This window comes from Pelophylax lessonae, assembly GCF_965119305.1.
Source record: "Pelophylax lessonae genome assembly, chromosome: 2".
In the NCBI taxonomy this organism is placed as follows: domain Eukaryota; kingdom Metazoa; phylum Chordata; class Amphibia; order Anura; family Ranidae; genus Pelophylax; species Pelophylax lessonae.
The window spans coordinates 318,754,253-318,776,578 of NC_138769.1; the positions used below are offsets into that span (position 1 = coordinate 318,754,253).

The 22,326-nt window shown below is 43.6% G+C and overlaps 1 protein-coding gene across 1 annotated transcript in view; it reads right to left on the reverse strand.

Moving 5' to 3' along the window:
- Positions 1–22,326, reverse strand: part of CRYBG2 (crystallin beta-gamma domain containing 2) — a 221,013-nt gene that overhangs the window by 132,583 nt on the left and 66,104 nt on the right. The gene's annotated exons all lie outside the window — the stretch shown is intronic.

Below are 22,326 nucleotides of genomic sequence, written 5' to 3' on the forward strand. Positions count from 1 at the left end.
AATCAACTTGCTTACACAAAAAGGAACAAGAGGGAAATGTTGAGCAGAATCAATAACAAAACAAAGCAAAAAAAAAACTGCAACATTACATAGTTGCATAGAAGTACATCTATCCAGTCCAACCAATAGAAGGGAAAAAAGAAAGTAAAAGTATTATACAGCACTAAAACAAGACAAGGAAATAAGAGTAATGGTAATGATAAAGGTACAATATGAATTTATTATAATGATAAAAGAGCACTTATTTTAGGATCATAATTTCTTATGAAAAAGTAATTATAAAAGAACAACTGTGTCAAAGGGAAAGTTTCCTCTAGAGACCACTAGATGGAGACAAAGCTCTGTGCTAAAAGTATAAAATACTGTAAATGGACACAATATAGCCACAAGTAGTAACTTATAAATAGAACAGAGTACTTTATTTCCAAATACATACAACCTGTTAAAGCGGTAGTATACTCCGCTTTTTAATTTTTACCTACAAGTAAGCCTATAATAAGGCTTACTTTTAGGTAAAATTATTATCTCCTAAACTTGCACGGTTTAGCAGATTTTCCCCCTGCATGCAGCCGCTGACACCAGCGGTGCATGCGTTTTGAAGGTCCATCAAATCTTGCCGGACCTTCAGAGCTCCTTGTCGGCTTCTTGCCGGAAAATGAGCTCCCGTGTGCATGTGCGGGAGTAATGTCATCGCGGCCCCGGCCACTCACAGCACCGGAGCCGCCAAACCCGGATGAGACGGCGAGGGAACATGTCAGCTCCCTCAGCAGTGTCTGGGCGACCGTGTGGGGGCTTCGTTCAAAGGTAAGTATTTTATAATGTGCTAGTATGCGAGGCATACTAGCACATTATGCCATTGTCCTGTAGGTTTTATTTATTTATTTATTTTACACAGGGGATACAGCAGCTTTATCTATTAGGACTTAGATAAAAAAAAAACACCAAAAAATAAATATGTAGAAAAATGGTGTTACATAAAAAATATCACAGAGGTATGAAAGAAACTTTGTTAAAGAATAGTACTGATACCTATGGACTCAACATGCAAATCCAATATTTTTCTTTGTTACAAAGCTTTCTAAACCTCTCGGCGAGGTACATTGTATTGGAAAAGTGCTGAATAACAAGAATGATAGATTTCAGTGGATTTTTTATTTTTAAAGTGTTTGTTATGTTTTTTTTTTTTTTGGGGGGGTTTTTTTTCAATAAACATATTATACTTACCTGCTCTAGGCAAAAGAATTGCCAGAGCAACTTGATACTCCTCCTCTTCTGGCTCCTACTTTTCTTGGTGTGCCACCATAGGAAGCCGCTTCCTATGCTGCAGGCTCAATCCCACCGCTACCTGCATCTCGCTCCATTGTCACAGGATTTGACCAACATTAGCGGGTGCTAATAGCATGTGAGAGAGGGGAGAGCCATTACAGATGGGCTGGATCAAGTGAGGGCTCAGGTAAGTATAATGGGGGTGAAGGATGAAATTATTACCTACACATTTTTACCTTAATGCAGGGAATGCTTGTTTTAGGCTTTAGAAGGTACACAGTAATTGAAAAAGCCTTGTTCAATATTCCTGTGTGGCTGGACGAAGGGAAATTGTAAAGGTTATTCTACCTATATATATATATATATATATATATATATATATATATATATATAATAGGCCACAGGTGTATACTAATTCATATACCACATATTCTTTTTTTTTTTTTTTCCCATAACATATACCCAGGGCCGGTGCTGGACAATTTTGCTCCCTAGGCAAGACCAGCCAAGTGCACCCCCTCCCAAAAAAAAAAAACTGTACATGTTGCCCCCTTCCTGCACACTATGCCCCCCCCGACCCTATAACCCTTTAATGCTACACTCCCGTCCTGCACACACTGCCCTCCTTTAATGCTACACTCCCCTTCCTGCACACACTGCCCCCCTTTAATGCTACACCCCCTTCCTGCACACACTGCCCCCCTTTAACCCTACACCCCTTTCCTGCGCACACTGGCACCCTTTAATGCTACACCCCCGTCCTGCACACACTGCCCTCCTTTAATGCTACACCCCCCTTCCTGCACACACTGCTCCCCTTTAATGCTATACTCCCCTTCCTGCACACACTTCCCCCCTTTAACCCTACACCCCCTTTAACTCTACACCCCCTTTCCTTTACACACTGCTCCCATTTAACCCTACACCCCCCTTTCTATACATACTGCTCCCATTAACCCTACACCCCCCCCTTCCTGCACACACTGCCCCCCTTTAATGCTACACCCCCTTCCTGCACAAACTGGTCCACTTTAACCCTACACCCCCTTTAACTCTACACCCCCCTTCCTATACACACTGCTCCCATTTAACCCTACACCCTCCTTTCTATACACACTGCCCCCTTTAACCCTACACCCCCCTTCCTGTATACACCCCCTCTGTAGTGGTGACTTCCACTGGGGATGAGGAGGTGACAGGAGAGGAATGTGGCACTGGCCATGGCTGCACCCTAGGTGGCAGTGCGCCCTAGGCGGCTGCCTAGTTCGCCTAGTGGTAGCACCGGCCCTGCATATACCACATATTCTATCACTTTCCAAGTTAGGTTGCACTTTGCAAGGAATTTTTTCCCCAGTGCTTAGTGAATGACGTGAAGCTCTGCTGACTTCTATCATCCAATCAAGAAAAATGCTATTTTTTTTTTTTATTATTATTTCCTTTGCACGTGATTGAGTATTCTTATAAAAGTGAAATTTCACCATATGCATTAAACTCTTGGGCAAATTGCCTTGCAAAGTGAGCAGTGTATCTGCCTACAGTAAATCAACAGCATTGCATCATTGAACGCATTTTATATGGACTATCTTAAAAATTAGTCTGACTATGGGTGATATAAGAACATGTTTTACATTTTTAAATGAAAAACCCCTTTGAGATCATTAAAGCCTACGTTTAGTCATTCGTCACAAGTCCGGACTATGCCCACCCTTCTCCTCCATTCATAGAACTTATACTATCAATTTCCACAGTGAAAAACAATCCATGAAAGGAGGACCGGTGAATTTATGCAAGGTCTGCCTCCTTTATTCATAGATCTCTTTTCATTTATGAAATCTTTAGTATAGCTTCTATGAATGAGTGGAGCAGGGAGGTAAACCAAGTGGGCAATATTGTTCCTTAACTTTTTTTGCTCTTAATAAAATGTTTGGGTTGCTAGAGTAAGTGTGGACCTCAAAGAGGATTATTAGTATTGTTTTACCATTTCCTTGTTTCCCTTTCTTTCAACAACCTACCCATTCTTGTTCATGGGGATGCATGAGTAAAGTACCTTGATATCATATGCAAGTACAGATCAATGCTCCCAAAGCTACAGTCATCTCATCAGAGATGTGTCATATCCTGTACATAAGATGGTAAATTGTGGAAATAAATTTACGATCCACTTTATCCACTTCCTTGCTCACTGTTTCTGTAAGACTACCATTACTCAAAACTATTGGCGGCCCTTTGAATCATATGCAGACTTATGCACCTTCAGTAATGTGTAGAAAATAGGTATACAAGGATTTTGTACCTTTAAAATCTTAACTGTTTTTTTATTATCGCCTTCTGCAAAGTCCTCATTTATTATGCAGAATAGTTCCTCTTATACAGTAAATCTTGGAATCTTTTTATACCAATCTGTATTTTTTTTTTACATTTTCTCACATGTTTTTTTAACCAGTATAACAATGTTGCCCCTATTCTTATTGGAGGCCGTGATAAATAACCCATCACCTTCAAGCTTCTCTCATCTGGTTAAATTGACACTGTATACTTTCTTAAAGTCAATCTTTTCTAAATCTTGTACAATTGACTCTACAAACAGTATTCCATTCTTCATATTCATAGATGGAATTTTTTTAAATGTATTCCTACATTATAAATGTGTCAGTTTCGCTACACCTCTTTTTTTGTTGAACCTTGAGATTGTGTTTCAATCTCCAACATATTGCATATCTTTTCTTATCATCGAAATGTTTTGTAGAGCTGGTTTCTAGGTTGCAAGGGGGGTTACATTAGGTTTCTCCAATGTCCTTTAAACTTATCTAGAGAGTTCGGTCTATTCTTTCTTTTCACATCAAGAGGCAATTGAGCCTTACGCTCATGTGAAATATTGAGAATATGTTTGTGAGCAAACAAATAAATGTCCTTCTCTGTATCGAATAGATTCCTTCTTTGTACAGGACAGTAACTGAATTCCTTCCAAAACACTGATCTGTTCTATTGTTAAAGCTGTGGTCCATATTTTACAAACAGAAATGTATTTTGTTGCATTTGAGTCTAAGGCCCCTATCACACATGTGGACTGTTCAGATCCGCCTGTCAGTTTTTCAGGCGGATCTGAACGGATGCCCCATGCACCTCTATGGGGCAGCGGATGTCAGCGGAGACATGTCCGCTGACATCCAATCTGATCCTGTCTGTCAAATCCGGACGGATGGAAACCCTATTTTCCATCCGTCTGGCGGATCGGATCAGATGAGAACAGACAGGCACTCCGTTCTCATCCGATTCCCCATAGGGGACAGCGGGGATCTGACACCTCTGTCATGAAGCCGTCATCCGCCTGCTCAGCGGGGATCGGCGGATCGATCCCCCGCTGAGCAGAACGGCTATGTCGATGGAACGGAGCTGTGTGAAAGGGGCCTTAAAAAGCATTGCCTCTGTAATTAGTGGATGGCAGGTTCAATGCACAGGCTCCTGCAGACTCCATCTTCATTTCCAAATATAAGAAAAAAAATGAAACCAAGTATGGCCATTGTAATTGTCCTACATGATAAGGCTAATAACTTTCAACCCATCATCAGGACCAGTGCAAGGGTTTTGTCTACTTATGCGAAGATGCGCTTTACTGCCCCCCCATCCACAACAGCAGTGTGTAATATAGGTGACAGGTTCTCTTTATAAGACATCCTGGGCCTATTAGACCCTGGATGTCTCCTCTGTACACCACTGGAGCTGATAGAACACTATCAGTGTTCTTTAAGCTGCTTCACTGGGCACTAATTTCGGCGATTGACAGCTCAGGACCAGGAAAGACCTCATACATGACACTTACTGGTCTGTGCACAGGAAGGAGGTTGAGCAGATGGAGGTCTGTTGAGCTCCTGACGATCTGCCATAACCGCATCAGGCCTGCAGGTAGGACAGCGAAGTCCGGTGAATATGGCGGGGGGTGGGGTGGGGTAGGGATGCGGCAGTAGTGGAAGTGATTAGTGGCTCCACAGCCGATTGTATCACTTCCACATTATAGTGGCCAGGCGTGTTTTAAAAGCACATATCTGCACAAGTTAAAAATATGAATCACCAGCAAGTGGCTGGGGATCCAGATTTTACTGCCCACCCCTGTGACCCAGAGGAGAAGTATGGTCAAAAAAGCATTGGTCATACTTCTCTTTTAAATATGTGTTCATGCCCTCATCCTCACTCAACATACCTTTTCATCCTATAATTTTTCTTTTTCATTTGTTTGTGTCCCTTACTTTTTTCTGTATAATTGAAAGGGAATTGCTACTGTAATTCCATGATCGCTGACGAAGTCTCCGCCCCTTGGGGGACGATACGCGTGTGAAGGGAGGGAGGAGCCGCTGACGTCACCCGCCATCCACCAGGAAGTAGCAGTGTCGGAAAAGGAGACACACTACAGCTGCATTTGTTATCTGCTTGTTTTGATCTACAAAAGTGTAAGAGGCATTTTAACTTTTTGCAATAAAGTTGTCATTAGCATTATCACACTATGGTGTTATTTTCATCCTATATATGACACCTTGGAGATCACTGGCTGGCTGTTTTTCCTGTTGGAATAGTAGACCCGTATATGAAGGCTGAGGAGTGGAGATATGTGCCTTTGATTTTTTCCTTTCAGGTGAGAGGCTAATTTATGTGGTGGTGGTGAACACATTCAGAGAACCTGAGTTTACTATCTTTTCACTCCTGCTTCACGGATCTTCAGCTGGGACTTTATACTAAATTTATTTGGATTTTATCAATGGATTTATATGATAATTTTTAGCGCTGCACTAATTACTGTGTGTAATTCCATGGTGCTTGCATCTTAGACAATATCGACTCCATATAAGACGAACTACTATTCTTCATATTTCTCATCAACCGGTAAGGTTCCTGTTCCTGAACATGATTTACTTTTGATCCCTTTCATATGCCTTTCCTTTAGCATATTCAAATCCATCTCTTTAAAACTTCACATTTTTGCTTAAAAATAAATCATTAGCCAGCCTTTCAATTTACAATGCCTTTTGTAAATATATTTGTCTCTCTTTGAAACCCTGTTGTCTCTTGGTCCTCTGTGCAATATCTTTGTTAACTTCCAATCCCAAAAGCTGTTGATAAAATCTTAAAAAAAAAAAATTAAATTGCTATAAATCTATAGTCAAAATGATTGGATTGTTAAAAACGTTAACAATGAAGTATTTTAATTGTACTAAATAAATGTAATCATTTTTATGATTTGTTGATTTTGTGTGTTTAATTACAAGTCCTATTGGGATACATACATATGTGGCACCATTGCCAACCAGGTATTTATGTTGATAATTACTGTATTTTCTGGCGTATAAGACTACTTTTGAACCTCAAAAAAATCCCCCAAAAATATAAGTATAAGTATTACCGGTAGATCATGTAATAGGGGGGTCGTCTTATACGCCCAGTCGTCTTATACGCCGGAAAATACGGTAGTATAAAGCACAGTGAATTACATTTATCATCTACATTTAACTCTTTGAGTTTAAAAGAATTCCATTTCCAACCTCCACTTACCTAGTTACTTTTTAATTTACTGCTCTTGGTTCAAATACGAAGTATATAGATTACAGCATTATTTTCTTATTCTAATACCAACAAACTTCCCCAAAAGCTGTTGAGTATTTGCTGATATTTAAAGTGTTGTTTTCTAGGGTAACTAACTTTTCTTAAAGAACAAAAGAAATATGGTCTACCACAGTGGCGGCTGGTGCTCAAAATTTTTGGGGGGGCGCAAAAAGAAAAATGTAATAGGTATTGCTTCGCGCCAAAAAACGCAGTAAAAAATTGCGTGACTTTGAAGTCATGGTACAGGCATGGCATAGGTGATGGTATAGGCATGGCATAGGTGATGGTATAGGCATGGCACAGATATGGTATAGGCATGTCACAGGTCATGGTACAGGAGATGGTATATGCCCCCTTTCAATGCAGAGACCAGCGTGCGTGCCCCCTTCAATGCAATGAACACTGTGTTGTGACCCCTTCAATGCAATGAACACTGTGCTGTGACCCCTTCAATGCAATAAACACTGTGCTGTGCCCCCTTCAATGCAATAAACACTCTGCTGTGCCCCTTCAATGCAATGAACACTGTGCTGTGACCCCTTCAATGCAATGAACAATGTGCTGTGACCCCTTCAATGCAATGAACACTGTGCTGTGACCCCTTCAATGCAATAAACACTGTGCTGTGCCCCCTTCAATGCAATGAACACTGTGCTGTGACCCCTTCAATGCAATAAACACTGTGCTGTGCCCCCTTCAATGCAATGAACACTGTGCTGTGACCCCTTCAATGCAATAAACACTGTGCTGTGCCCCCTTCAATGCAATGAACACTGTGCTGTGCCCCATTCAATGCAATAAACACTGTGCTGTGCCCCCTTCAATGCAATAAACACTGTGCTGTGCCCCCTTCAATGCAATAAACACTGTGCCCCCTTCAATGCAATAAACACTGTGCTGTGACCCCTTCAATGCAATAAACACTGTGCTATGCCCCCTTCAATGCAATAAACACTGTGCTGTGCCCCCTTCAATGCAATGAACAATGTGCTGTGACCCCTTCAATGCAATAAACACTGTGCTTTGCCCCCTTCAATGCAATAAACACTCTGCTGTGCCCCCTTCAATGCAATAAACACTCTGCTGTGCCCCCTTCAATGCAATAAACACTGTGCTGTGCCCCCTTCAATGCAATAAACACTGTGCTGTGCCCCCTTCAATGCAATAAACACTGTGCCCCCTTCAATGCAATAAACACTGTGCTGTGACCCCTTCAATGCAATAAACACTGTGCTATGCCCCCTTCAATGCAATAAACACTGTGCTGTGCCCCCTTCAATGCAATGAACAATGTGCTGTGACCCCTTCAATGCAATAAACACTGTGCTTTGCCCCCTTCAATGCAATAAACACTCTGCTGTGCCCCCTTCAATGCAATAAACACTCTGCTGTGCCCCCTTCAATGCAATAAACACTGTGCTGTGCCCCCTTCAATGCAATAAACACTCTGCTGTGCCCCCTTCAATGCAATAAACACTGTGCTGTGCCCCCTTCAGTGCAATAAACACTGTGCTGTGCCCCCTTCAATGCAATAAACACTGTGCTGTGCCCCCTTCAATGCAATGAACAATGTGCTGTGACCCCTTCAATGCAATGAACACTGTGCTGTACCCCCTTCAATGCAATAAACACTGTGCTGTGCCCCCTTCAATGCAATAAACACTGTGCTGTGCCCCCTTCAATGCAATGAACAATGTGCTGTGCCCCCATCAATGCAGAGTTCAGCGTGCGTGCCCCTTTCAATGCATCATTGTACCACAATGATTGCAGAGTGCCCACAGCATTGTATCCCAATGATTGCAGAGTGCCACAGAATTGTACCCCAATGATTGTAGAGTGCCACAGCATTGTACCCCAATGATTGCAGAGTGCCCACAGCATTGTACCCCAGTGATTGCAGAGTGCCCACAGCATTGTACCCCAATGATTGCAGAGTGCCCACAGAATTGTACCCCAATGATTGCAGAGTGCCCACAGCATTGTACCCCAATGATTGCAGAGTGCCACAGCATTGTACCCCAATGATTGCAGAGTGCCCACAGCATTGTACCCCAATGATTGCAGAGTGCCACAGAATTGTACCCCAATGATTGCAGAGTGCCACAGAATCGTACCCCAATGATTGCAGAGTGCCACAGAATCGTACCCCAATGATTGCAGAGTGCCACAGCATCGTACGCCAATGATTGCAGAGTGCCACAGAATTGTACCCCAATGATTGCAGAGTGCCACAGCATTGTACCCCAATGATTGCAGAGTGCCCACAGCATTGTACCCCAATGATTGCAGAGTGCCACAGCATTGTACCCTAATGATTGCAGAGTGCCACAGAATTGTACCCCAATGATTGCAGAGTGCCACAGCATTGTACCCCAATGATTGCAGAGTGCCACAGCATCGTACCCCAATGATTGCAGAGTGCCCACAGCATTATCCCCCAATCAATGCAGAGACCAGCGTGCGTGCTCCCTTCAATTTACACTTACCTGGCGGCGGCTTCTCCCCTCCTCGATCCGTTCGTCCTCTTCTGCGGCGGCGGCGGTCCTCCGATCGGCGGTGACGGTGAGTGACGGACGCACGCACCGGCACCGCCCCCATTGTGACGTCACGATCGGATGTCCTGGATGATGATTGGTCCAGGCTGGAGACTGGACCAATCACAGCCAGGATATCACGAAGGTGGGGGTGGCCAAGCGCTCTTTCCTGCGCCTAGGTTACGCCCCCAGAAGGCAGCCAATCGGCGCCTTTCTGGGTCGTAAACCCCACCCCCCTGCAGCCACCACATAGGCCGGCGAACCGATTTTTTTTTTTCTAGAACTTTGGCATACAGAGGATTATAAAATTCACATTAAATAAGAATAAATAAAATTTCACATGGATCAAACTAGGATCTCTAAAAGGTATAGCAGATTTAATATGACATCATGCTCTCTGTAGGCTCACAGTTTCTAATATATCAGCCATTAATCAACAAAGTTATATGCTCTGTGAATAAACAGCGCTCCTCGCTCATAAAAACATCAATGTGACAAGTGTAAAAACCCCCCACACAAAACTTGAATATATACAATTTGAAAACATGCACAATTAGTAAGTGAAGTCCAAAAAAAAAAGGGATTTTATCAGTGGTAGAGTGCTTAATCCTCATTGGACATATGTAACATCCAATATACAGAGTATGTTGCTGAAAAAACTTGTGCCAGGCGATACATATATTATCTGGCAATTTCTCAGTGTGCTCCCAAAAAAAAACAGAAAAACCACCAGGTGCAGATGCTGTTGACCCACCTTATCCTATGACAAGAAGGGTCAGATATTCCTTGATAAGGTCTCCTTGACCAGGCTGTATCCTCCGGCTGGCTCCCCTCGTCACCTCCTCTCAATGATCAGTGGTTCCAGAAATAGTATATATTAACAGGCAGGGTAGAAGTAAAAAACGATCCCGTGCAGGCATCTGCACCATGACCTCTAGCTCTTGAAGACATCATGTTGATGACGAAACGCATCAAGCTGGGACACGCGGTATGCCACGCAGGCCTTAGGTGGAACGCACGCTGACACCTAGGCGGTTGTTGCTCATACTACTAGTGCAAATGCTTGCACAGGATAAAATTTAAATATCGTTTTGAAAGTCCACTTTGTATGAAGGATTTTAATAAATAGTCCATACTTTTTTACGCTATGAGGAGTTTTTTCTTATTTTTTTTACTTCTACCCTGCCTGGTAATATATACTATTTCTGGAACCACTGATCATCAAGAGGAGGGGATGTGGGGAGCCAGCCGAAGGATACAGCCTGGTCAGGGAGACCTTATCAAGCTATATCTAAACCCTTCTTGTCATACGATAAGGTGGGTCAACAGCATCTGGTGAGTGGGGATCTTCACTTCCCCTTTTGTACGTGGTGGTTTTTCTTGGAAGCACACTGAGGAATTGTCAGATAATATAAGTATCACCCGGCACAAGTTTTTTTCAGCAGCTAACTCTGTATATTGGATGTTACATGTGTCCAACCTGGATTAAGCACTTTACCACTGATAAAAACAAGGTTTTTTTTGGACTTCACTTACAAATAGTGCATGTTTTCAAATTGTATATAATCAAGTTTTGTGGGTTTTTTAGTACACTTGTCACATTGATGTTTATATGAGCGAGCGCTGTTCATTCACAGAGCATACATCTTTGTGGCTTAATTACTACCGTTTACCTGAAAGCCATTATCAGGGTGCTCTGTCCTCTCCCCTGTATCTGCCACTGGCTGGCACAGGGGACCACATGACCGGACCTAAGCAGGATGAAAATGGGAAAGAACACATACCTTTTTTACAGTTAGAAAATATTATTTTTACGTTAGTAAGCATAGGTGTTAGGAGGGGGCGAGGGGACAGTTTTATGCGTAATTAGGGTTAACCTAGAATTCTTAGAACTTTGAATAGATCTAATAACGCTTTTTTTTTTAGCACCAAAGAGTTTTTTATTGTCTTCATAAAATGTAAAAATTACTTCTAAGTGCAAATGGACATCAAAACTGAAAATTGTATACGTACCTGATGGTAATTTACCTTTTCTGTAGAATTAGCATGACAGTATACACGTATGGGTACAGGCTCTGCCCCCTGCCCAATCACAGGACTGGTTATACTATATAAATGAGTCACCTCCCCCAAGGCGGCATTCTCGTAACTATACTCAATGCTAAGCCCTAGGGAGGGACCTGTATGCTGTCATGCTTACGCATCAGGAAAGGAAAATTACCATCAGGTAATACAAAATTCTCAAGGCCATAGCCACTGAATTTAGCACCAATGCAGGTCTGCAGGCACTTTTGGAGGCTGTATACATGCATCCACCAATGGAGCTACTTCAAGAGGATGGACCTCCTCCTCTTTAAACGTATACTTCTTAACAAATCTGTTGAATAGTAATGTTTTCCTGTCTACCTTTTATCAATCATGATAGTTCAGATCTCTCACTTCTTCATATAGAGGAAAAGAGAGACCACAGACTTTCTTAGTTGCGGATAGTACTTCCTGGCATTTGCTGGCTGTGTGACTTCCTCCTCCCACCTGAGAGCCTCCCTGATTGCTCTCACAAGGGGTTGCACTAAGGTGAAATAAAACACGACCACCAGGTCTTCTTCAGCTGGGGAATCATCCCCTGATAAAGATGCCAGAGACGGTTCCCCAGGGCAACTTTTCTGTGCCAGAGGTGGACTTGGCATTGAGGTAGCCAATTGATTTGGCTTAGCAGAAAACTCCTGTAGGGAATCTTTCACTGTCTATCTGATTAACAAGACAATATCAGCTTTCTCCTCTTTATCTGTTCTTGCCTCCATAAGGCATTCTCGGCATAGCACCTTCACTGAAAGTGCTATTTGACCACATCCCAAGCACTGATCCTTTGCTTGGGCTGAAAAGATTAACAAAGTGTTATCCATGCCCCTTTTTTAAGAAAACAACTCATATCTACTTTCATGACCCTCACTTTATACTGTGTGAGCTCATAGTTGCACATTTAAGAAACTTTGAAACAACAAGCACTAAACTAAGCATATTTGCAGCATAGCAAGCATAACACACCATGACAGCCTCTGATTTCAGCTTACCTGGCACAGTGTGCCTCCACCCTTCCTGCCTTGTGCACCATACTTCCGCCCCCGACTGGCTATAAGAGTGATGCGAGAGGCCCTACTCCTCCCCTGAACAGTTAACTGCCAGTAATACAACCCCGGGTAGCCGCCGAGGCTCCTGATCGCTAATTACAGTAAACTGGAAGTCACCCTGGTGCCATTTTTCTGCTCCCCCGCCAACCAGAAGTCTGCAAGGCACCATTTTCGAAAGGGGGCAGTCCGCAGTACAGCTGCCGGAAGTTGCAGGGTGCAATATTGAAAGGGGGCAGCCACTCTAACAGAGCACTTTTTCTTGGAGAAGCCTCTATTGATGTTCTATGTCTCCTGTCCAGGGCAATGCTATCCTCTGTCACAGCCAAACGAGCCCTGTGGTTGCGCCCCTGGCTGGCAGATCCAGCCTCCAAGCAAGCATGGTGCAAAATTCCTTTTAAAGGTTCTTCCCTATTCGGGAACAAATTGGATAGCGTCATTACAAGAGCTACTGGTGGAAAATCAGGTTTTCTCCCTCAAGATAGGCGCCTCTTTGGTCCTAAGAAACCGCAACCAAGAAAACAATTTGCAGAGCGTTCAAGAGATCGAGATTACAGGAGAAAATGGAAAGGTGGTCAAGCATCTTCCCGTAGAACGGTCCGAAATTCAGCGCCTTCTGGGCAAGAAACCTCAAAGTCTTTTTGAGATTGGGCCCATTCAGACATGCCAGGTGGGGGCGCGCCTGCTCCACTTTCAGCATGTCTGGGCGGCCTCAGACTCAGACTTCTGGACCATCAAGACAGTGTCCACAGGACACACATGGACTTTCTCGACAGATCCCGTTCCCAGATTCATCCCCACCCGCTTGCCTTATCAAGACGAGAAAAGAGATGTTTTGCTCGACTATGTAAGCACTCAGGGCGCAATAGTTCCAGTGCCCGTGCAAGAAAGGTTCCAGGGCGTGTATTCACCCCTCTTTCTGATACAGAAAAAGAATGGATCATGGAGACCCGTGATAGATCTCACCTATCTAAACAAATTTATAAAGAATGAAAAGTTCAAGATGGAAACTATATCTATCATCCAGAAAGCAGTATTTCCAGGAGATTGGCTAGAGCCAATAGATCTCAAAGACGCATATTTTCATGTGCCTGTGGCAGTGAACTTCCACAAATACCTCCGCTTCGCGATAGAGCATCGTCACTTCCAATTCGCCTGCCTCCCTTTCGGTCTGTCCACATCCCCAAGGGTGTTTTCCAAGGTCCTTCTGGCTGTGGTAGCTCTAATCAGGACAAAAGGTGTATGTCTACATCACTACCTAGACGACCTCCTCCTGTTGTCCCAAGACAAAGATCAACTTCTGTCCCACAGAGATCAGGCCATTGCGACACTCATGGAGTTCGGCTGGTTATTGAATCTACAAAAGAGCCATCTAGAACCTACTCAACACCTGGTCTATCTAGGGGCTCAATTCAACACCGTTCAAGGTACAATTTCTTTACCTCTAGAGAAGATTCCGGTGGTACAAGAGAGGATCCTACCAGCCCTCTCCTCCTCCTTTCTGAGGGCATCTCAGTGTCTCAAAATCATCGGCACTATGGTCTCAGGGGCCCCTATGGTCAAGTGGGCGTTATGGCGCACACGGCCTTTTCAAAGAGGCTTCCTTCTTCAATGGAATCCGGAAGAACACGAGCAGCGTATCTTTATCTCCCACAACATGAGAAACAGTCTGTTATGGTGGCTACAACGCAAGAACCTGCTCAACTGTCAATCCTTAGTCCCCATCTCCTGGACCATTATCACAAAGGACGCCAGCAACTCTGGTTGGGGAGCCCATTGTATGGCAGAAGTGGCTCGGTCTCCAATATCCTGGAGCTTTGTGCGGCCTTCCTAGCTCTTCAAGCTTTCCATCATCTGGTAGAAGGCAAATCCATGCTTCTCCGAATGGATAACACCACGGCAGTGGCTTATGTGAAGACACAGGGCGGTACCAGAAGTCTCTCCCTTCTTCAAGAAGTAGACCCAATCATGACATGGGCCCAGGCCCATCTGTCCAACATCTCGGCGGTCTACATTCCCGGGCCACAGAATGTACAGGCCAGTATTAATTTTGGCAGCAAATTTCAATTTAGTTTTAGTCTTAGTCTTAGGACTAAAATGGCATTTTAGTTTTAGTCCCATTTTAGTCTTCTGCAAGTGTTTTAGTTTTAGTCGTATTTAGTCGACTAAAACTCCAGTACATTTTAGTCGACTAAAACGTCCTACATTTTAGTCGACTAAAACTCATTTTAGTCGACTAAAACTCATTTTAGTCATCTAAATGGTCATGGTCAGGTCAGAGAGGAGGCCTGTAATACTGCTGCCTGCAGTCAGTGCAGTGAGTGCACACAGTGTTGCTCAGAGTGCTGGATGGGGGTCTCAGGTTTAAGGGTGGTCTCTTGTCTGACTCTGAACTGAAGTTGTTGAACAGGATGAGCCGGGCGGGCCTCAGTGGCCTATATGCACGCACACAGTCCTGGATGGATTGCGGAATCTGAGGGGACTCAGGGAGGCAGTAATAGCTGGCCTGGCTGTTAACTCACAGTGGGTGCTCTTCTCTGGATGTGGTGGTGGCCAGGTGCCAGTGCCGTGTGATGAGTCGGGCCTGGCGCGTATGGCTGTAGTGCTGCAGCTGCAGTGCTCTGGTGAGGTCAGGTGACTGGTCTCAAGTCGACTCTCTTGTAGTAGTCCACTCCTCACGTCGGACGTCACAGGGCACGCCACGCCAGACGCCACACAGGCGGAGCTCCGTGAAAACCGGAAGTTGGGTAAACGTCCCTGCCTCACATTCTCGTTTAGTTTTCGTTCGTTAACGAAAACGGATTTGATTTTCGTCATAGTTGTCGTCATTTGACGAAACTGTGCTATACTTTGCGTCTCATTTTCGTCAGTTGAAAAATGCCGGTGACGAAAAAAACGTTGCACATATTACCTAAATATATATCCAACATTAAATATTAAGGAAAAAAAAAAGAAAAGCCTTTTTCTTAATTGTTTAGTTTTCAGCAGCTTAGTAGATGCTCATTACTTATGCGTATGCGGTGGTACAATACATGTTTAAACTTTAATGTGCTATTATTACATGCTCTGGATGGAATTGTGTTGCCGATATAGAAATGGCCAGCAGAGGAGTGTTAATTTTGATTATGTCAATTTTTTATTTCGTTTTAGTTATAGTCTTATGACTAAAATGCCATTTTAGTTTTAGTCATATTTTAGTCTTAAGACTAAAATGCCATTTTAGTTTTAGTCGTATTTTAGTCATCTGAATTTTTTTAGTTTTAGTCGTATTTTAGTCGACTAAAATTATGTTAATTTAGTCGACGAAAACGTTTTAGTCGACGAAATTAACACTGGTACAGGCAGACTTTCTCTCCAGAGTCCAGTTGAATCACAACGAGTGGTCTCTCCACATCGACTCTTTCAAATGGATTCTGTCTCTAGGGGTCTCACTCTAAGTAGATCTGTTTGCGTCTCCTTGCAACCACAAATTGGAGAGGTACTTCACACGCAGCAGGTGTCACCATGCCTGCGGAATAGAAGCTCTGACCGACAGATGGGAATTCAGCAAGGCATATGCCTTTTCCCAGATTCCCATTATCCTCAAGTTCCTGCGGAGACTCCAAGCAGAAGATGTGGAGATTGTCATGGTGGCCCCACACTGGCCGAACAGGCCATGGTTCCCATTTCTCCTTCAGCTCAGTTATCGGAGCCCAATTCCCCTTCCTCTCAGACCAGACCTCCTCTCGCAGGGAACAACATTACACCCCTGCCCTGCTCTGCTCCAGCTGATGGTCTGGTTCTTGAGAGGGAGAGGTTGGAATCCCTCAGGTGCCCTCCTGGGGCAATCCCTACCTTGATGAATTCTAGAAGACCAAGCACAAACAAAGTTTACTGCAGAGTCTGGGCTTGATTCTTAGAATTCACATATCCAGAGGGAAAATCATCCTCGGAGTTTGGAGTACAAGAAGTACTGAAGTTCCTCCAAGCAGGTCTGGATAAGTCTCTTTCAGTTGGCACTCTCAGGGTTCAAATATCAGCCTTGTCTGTGTTTTCAGGGTTTCCTTGGGCCAAGCATGCACTTGTCCAACAATTCTTCAAAGGTGTGGTCAGATTTAGACCTCAGAGGAAACCAAGATTTCCAAAATGGGACCTTCCTCTTGTTCTCAACGTCTTCTCAAGAACTAGTCTGACAGATTCAATCTCTATCAGAGATCTTACCATTAAGACAGCCTTTTTGGTGGCAATCACTTCAGCCAAGAGGGTCTCTGAGATCAGTTCCCTTGGTCATAAAGAACCATTCCTCACGTTCTTTCCGGATCGTGTGGTCCTCATTTCAATGCTCAATTCCAATCCGAAAGTGACATCGATTTTTCATGAGAACCAAGAGATTGTTCTCCCTACCTTTCGGTCCTCTGATGATACTGATCCTCATCCCTTGGATGTAGGGAAAACTCTAAGGGACTACCTTCAGGCAACAGCTCCCTTCAGGCAATCAGACAACCTCTTTGTCCTCTTCTCAGGCAGGAACAGAGGGAAGCGGGCCTCGTCAAGGTCTATCGCAGCCTGGATTGTGTCTGCTATTCAACAGGCTTACAGTGTAGAGGGTTTGGCTCCTCCAGAGGCGGTGACAGCCCACTCAATGAGAAGCATCTCGATGTCCTGGGCGGCTTCACATCACGTGGCTCCAGAAGTAGTCTGCAGAGCAGCTTCTTGGTCTTCTGTTAATATGTTTATGACACATTATTGTGTGGAGCCAGCCTCCTTATCTTCAGTTAATTTTGGCTTGACTATTTTGTCTGCTAATAATTTGAATTAAAATGTCTTTGTTTGAAGCATTCCCACCCGTGTGGTTTGGGCTACGTGTTTCCCACACGTAGGCTGCCAGGGAGACTGTCAGGAAAATGGAAAATTCCTATCAGATACTTACCGTAATTTTCCTTTCCTGGTGGTCTCCATGGCAGCCGGAGTTCCCACCCTCTGGTCTTGGATTCGGCTAGGATATGGAACACTGGCTGTACCTGCAGGCTGAAATTTATAGAGGGGGGTCCTATACCATTGGAGAGGAGGCAGATTTAACCCACACGTAGGCTGCCATGGAGACCACCAGGAAAGGAAAATTACGGTAAGTATCTGATATGAATTTTCCGTTTTATTAACTAGTAAAACAAAAATGTTTTATGCAAATTTATTATTAATCACATCCTCAAGCAATGCAGGTACTTGTCAATCACAATGAATGACACATGCAGAAAGAAAAAACTCAGCAATACGTCCACTCACTCAATGTAAAACACAGCTTCTGCTCTATCCAGTGGAATTAAAAAAATGGGTGGACTATTCCAGTCCCATTATAAATCACTGATTGCTGCCATTACTAGTAAAAATAAAAAATTACAAAAAAAAAATTTCACATAATTTGTAGACGATGTAACTTTTGCACAAACCAATCAAAATACACTTATTGGCATATTCTTTTTAGCAAAAATATGTAGCAAAATACATATTGGTCTAAAATGATGAAGAAATTAGATTTTTTCCCTTTTTTAATTGGATGTGTTATAGAGCAGAAAGTAAAAAACGAGCAATTAAAGCAACGCAGTGCTGTACTGTACTACCCTGCTATTGACTTAGCTTGCTCTTAGTTACCAGTATTAATTTCTGATCTTCTGCCTGTATAACTGACTCTTCTGACTTTATACCTTCGTATGGGATTATCAAACCCTGATCAGACCCTCAACTATTGGCCCCTGAATCCATTTATGTGCCTGGATATCCCACTATGCTTTTCTTGCCAAATTACACAAGACAATGGGCTGCATAAGACCCGTGGCACTTAGTAAATCCCACTATGATAGCTACAATTCTCTTTCAGTTTGACAGCAGACCCATTGACAGCAGACCCATCTTCCAGAAAATTTTAACCTCCTTCTGAAAGTTGCATTTATTAAACAGTATGACTTTACTAATAATGTGGCTTGCCTGCACTTTTTTGGAACTTCTTTGAGAACCATGTGTATCCAGCATACCCTTGTTTCAGCCAGGGGTAGGCTGATTACTTGTACCTATTTAATTATGAATTATTTTTTGATCTAATAACATGTTGAACCATAATTCAAGAAATAATGAGTTGAGTTTGTTAACATACTGGGACTACACATGGTTTTGAATCTTACATTTCTTTTTCAGTAAAGCTCTTTCTATAATTTAAGTTCTGGCTAGATATTGTTTCAGTCTCAGTAAAGAAAATTTTTATTTCCAAATAAAGTTTACACAAAGTATTTCCCATGTACCATGTTTGCACTGGTAAAGCTTCTCACTGGTCTACACCCACATATCAAAGCTCAGGCCATCCTGCACTTTAAATCCATGTTTGATGTCTTTATCCTACCCTGTATTGTTTCAGGAGAGCCTGTGTGACTTCTCATAGTCTGCTGCCATACCTTCAGTAGGGTAAAACTAGAGGAGACAAGCAGTGATTACGCTTCAGTTATAAAAAGGTGGTGATTATATTCTAAAGTATTACAAAACACCCATAAAACATACTGTAAATATTCTGCTAAGACAAATTTATCTATAAGTAAAATCGTTCATTAACTGCCTTACAGTTCTGCTTAGCAACTGATTTGGAAATTCCATCCTCTCTTAGGGCTCTTTCACACGGCCGCTTAGTTTTTTTATCTCCGCTGCGGCACTTTTTTTTTTTTTTCACGGACACGGGTGACACTTGTGTCATCCGCTCTGTATGTCCGCATATCATCCCATCCGTTTGCGGATGATATACGGACATAATGTTAGTCTATGGGGATTGCGGATGTCAGCGGATAACACCGCTGACATCCGATTTTGCATCAGTTCCGTTTTTTTAACGGAGGAAAAATAGGGTTCTGTTCCGTTCCAAAAAACGGAACAGAACTGAAAGGACACAAATCGGATGTCAGCGGATCGTCATCCGCTGACATCCGCAATCCCATTGACAAGCATTATGTCCGTATATCACCCGCAAACGGATAGGATGATATACGGACATACGGAACGTCCGTGTGAAAGAGGTCCTACTAGCTGACAGGCACTTAAAAGCAAGGTCAAAGCTAAACTCTAAGCACAAACACTTTTGTTAAAAATTTGTAGATTCCTCAATAGCCATAATGGATATAAATCCACTTTGAGTGCAAACCCAGGTTATTACCTTGTAAAATTACCAGTGACACCATCAGTATGCTGTGCATAGCATGTGCAGATAGCAGAGCTGTGGAAGGGATCCAGCAGACTCATCCACTACAGGCTGCCCTAGGTACAGGAGGGGATGGGGTGTTCACAATCACAAGGCCAGTCAACTGCACTAGGAAAGACAGCATCGGTGATTGGTCTTTATTACAGGAAGCTCCTGCACAAAGCCCAACATAAAGTATAACTAAAGGCAATTTTTTTCTTTTCGTTTTGAATAGAATGGAGAGGGATTAGAAACCCGGTCACTTTTTTTTGCTGTCTGTGCCTCCATTAACCACTTAAGCCCCGGAGGTTTTGGCTGCTCAAAGACCAGGCCCTATTTTGCGTTTCGGCACTGCATGATTTTAACAGACAATTGCGCGGTCGTGCGACACTGTACCCAAATTAAATCGTCCTTTTTTTCCCACAAACAGAGCTTTCTTTTGGTGGTATTTGATCACCTGTGCAATTTTTATTTTTTGCGCTATAAACAAAAAAAGAGCGACAATTTTGAAAAAATAACAATATTTTTCACATTTTTTTATATGAAATTCTCAACAACAAAAAAAATTTAAAAATCAAAATTTTTTAACATTTTAGCGGGACTGCGACATTGCGGCGGACAGATCGGACCCCTGACTGACATTTTTGACACTTTTGGGGGTACCAGTGACATTACTACAGTAATCAGTGCTATAAATATCCACTGTTACTGTAAAAATGACACTGGCAGGGAAGGGGTTAACTTTACTGGTGATCAAGGGGTTAAGTATGTCCCTAGGGGCCTGATTCTAACTGTGGAGGGGCGTGGCTTTTGATGTAATCACAGAGACATACGATCGCATAGATAGCCTCTGTGATTACTTTAGTGAGAATGACAGACGGCTGTGTTTACATCACTTGTCTGTCTTTCTCCCTCTCCTGCGGAAGATTGCGAGCTGCCGGTCACATACGCTGGCTCCCAAGGGAACGAGCGGGGGCGGGAGCGCGCCGGCGGGGGCGGGAGCGCGCCGTTGGCGGCGCGCGCTCGCCCGCTATAGGTTAATGGCGAGCGACGTAGGGCTACATCACTTTGCCTGTAAGCGGCTGAGTGCCGCAGTAAATAGCCGTTAGGCGGTCGGCAAGTGGTTAAGGAAATTCGCCTTCTCTATTTGTCCTACCATTATCATTGAAAGTGGAGGTAAAAGAAAATCCATCTACATAAACATTTTTGCAGCACAAAATGACACTAATTAATTGTCTGAGTACAATCTCAATAAAGAGGAACAAACATTTTTCTTGAATAATAAAAGTCAAAGGCTGGGCTCACACAGGTCTGGCTGCGGTTTGCAGTCCGGTGTCCTGTGCATTTGTGTTCACCAGTTCGGGTGCGATTAAGGTGCAGATTTATCCCTAAATTCGCACCTGAACCGAACCCAAAAACGCACAGGTCCCTTTTCAAATTTACACCGCAGCTGCCCCAGACATGTTTGAACCAGCTCTATTGAAAGATTTTAGAAGATAATGTGTTTAATAAATTGGTGTCTTTGCAGTTTAACGCATTCCTGAACCTTGGACTCTGTACAACACATTCCTGAACCTTGCACCCTGTACAATGCATTCCTGAACGTTGCACCCTGTACAATGCATTCCTGAACGTTGCACCCTGTACAATACATTCCTGAACCTTGCACCCTGCACAATGCATTCCTGAACCTTGCACCCTGTACAGTGCATTCCTGAACCTTGCACCCTGTACAATGCATTCCTGAACCTTGCACCCTGTACAATGCATTCCTGAACCTTGCACCCTGCACAATGCATTCCTGAACCTTGCACCCTGTACAATGCATTCCTGAACCTTGCACTCTGTACAATGCATTCCTGAACCTTGCACCCTGCACAATGCATTCCTGAACCTTGCACCCTGTACAGTGCATCCCTGAACCTTGCACCCTGTGCAATGCATTTCTAAACCTTGCACCCTGTACAATGCATTCCTGAACCTTGCACCCTGTACAAAGCATTCCTTAACCATGAACTCAGTACGAAACCCCTCACTATGGTATTTTTTTTTTTTTTAGGTTTTTGAACAGTCTTTAAAAAGGTGGGGTATACATGGGCAGGGCAAAGGGGGTGGAGTCAGGGGCAGAGCCAGGGGCGACAAAATGAGGTTTCACCTAGGGTGTCAAAAATCCTTGCACCGGCCCTGGTTGAGGTCCTACACCCAAAGTATCCTCAGAATGCAATCCAGCACCTCAAGCAGAGGCGTATCTACAGGGGTCCATGCGGCCCCCCGTACACCTGGATAGGAGGAGGGGCAGGGACAGCTGCATATAGAGGAACTGATCTCTCTATTTCCCCCCTGTGTGCTCTTCAGCCCTCCTGTACTTATTCCGGCCCCCGTCCCCCGCAGCACTGCCGGATTCCCCCCCCCCCCCCCCACCCGTTGACTGATGCAGGGGATGTGTCAGGATGGAAAGTGGAGAAGGGGGCCACTAAATATGTAATTTACCAGCCCCTTCCTTGTCTGAATGAATAGTCAGTGTACTGATCACTGACTCTGTTTTGATTCATAACTGAAACATAGTAAGCTGTGTTTACTATGCTTTCATTTGTGAATGAAGGGGAAGCTCTGTACA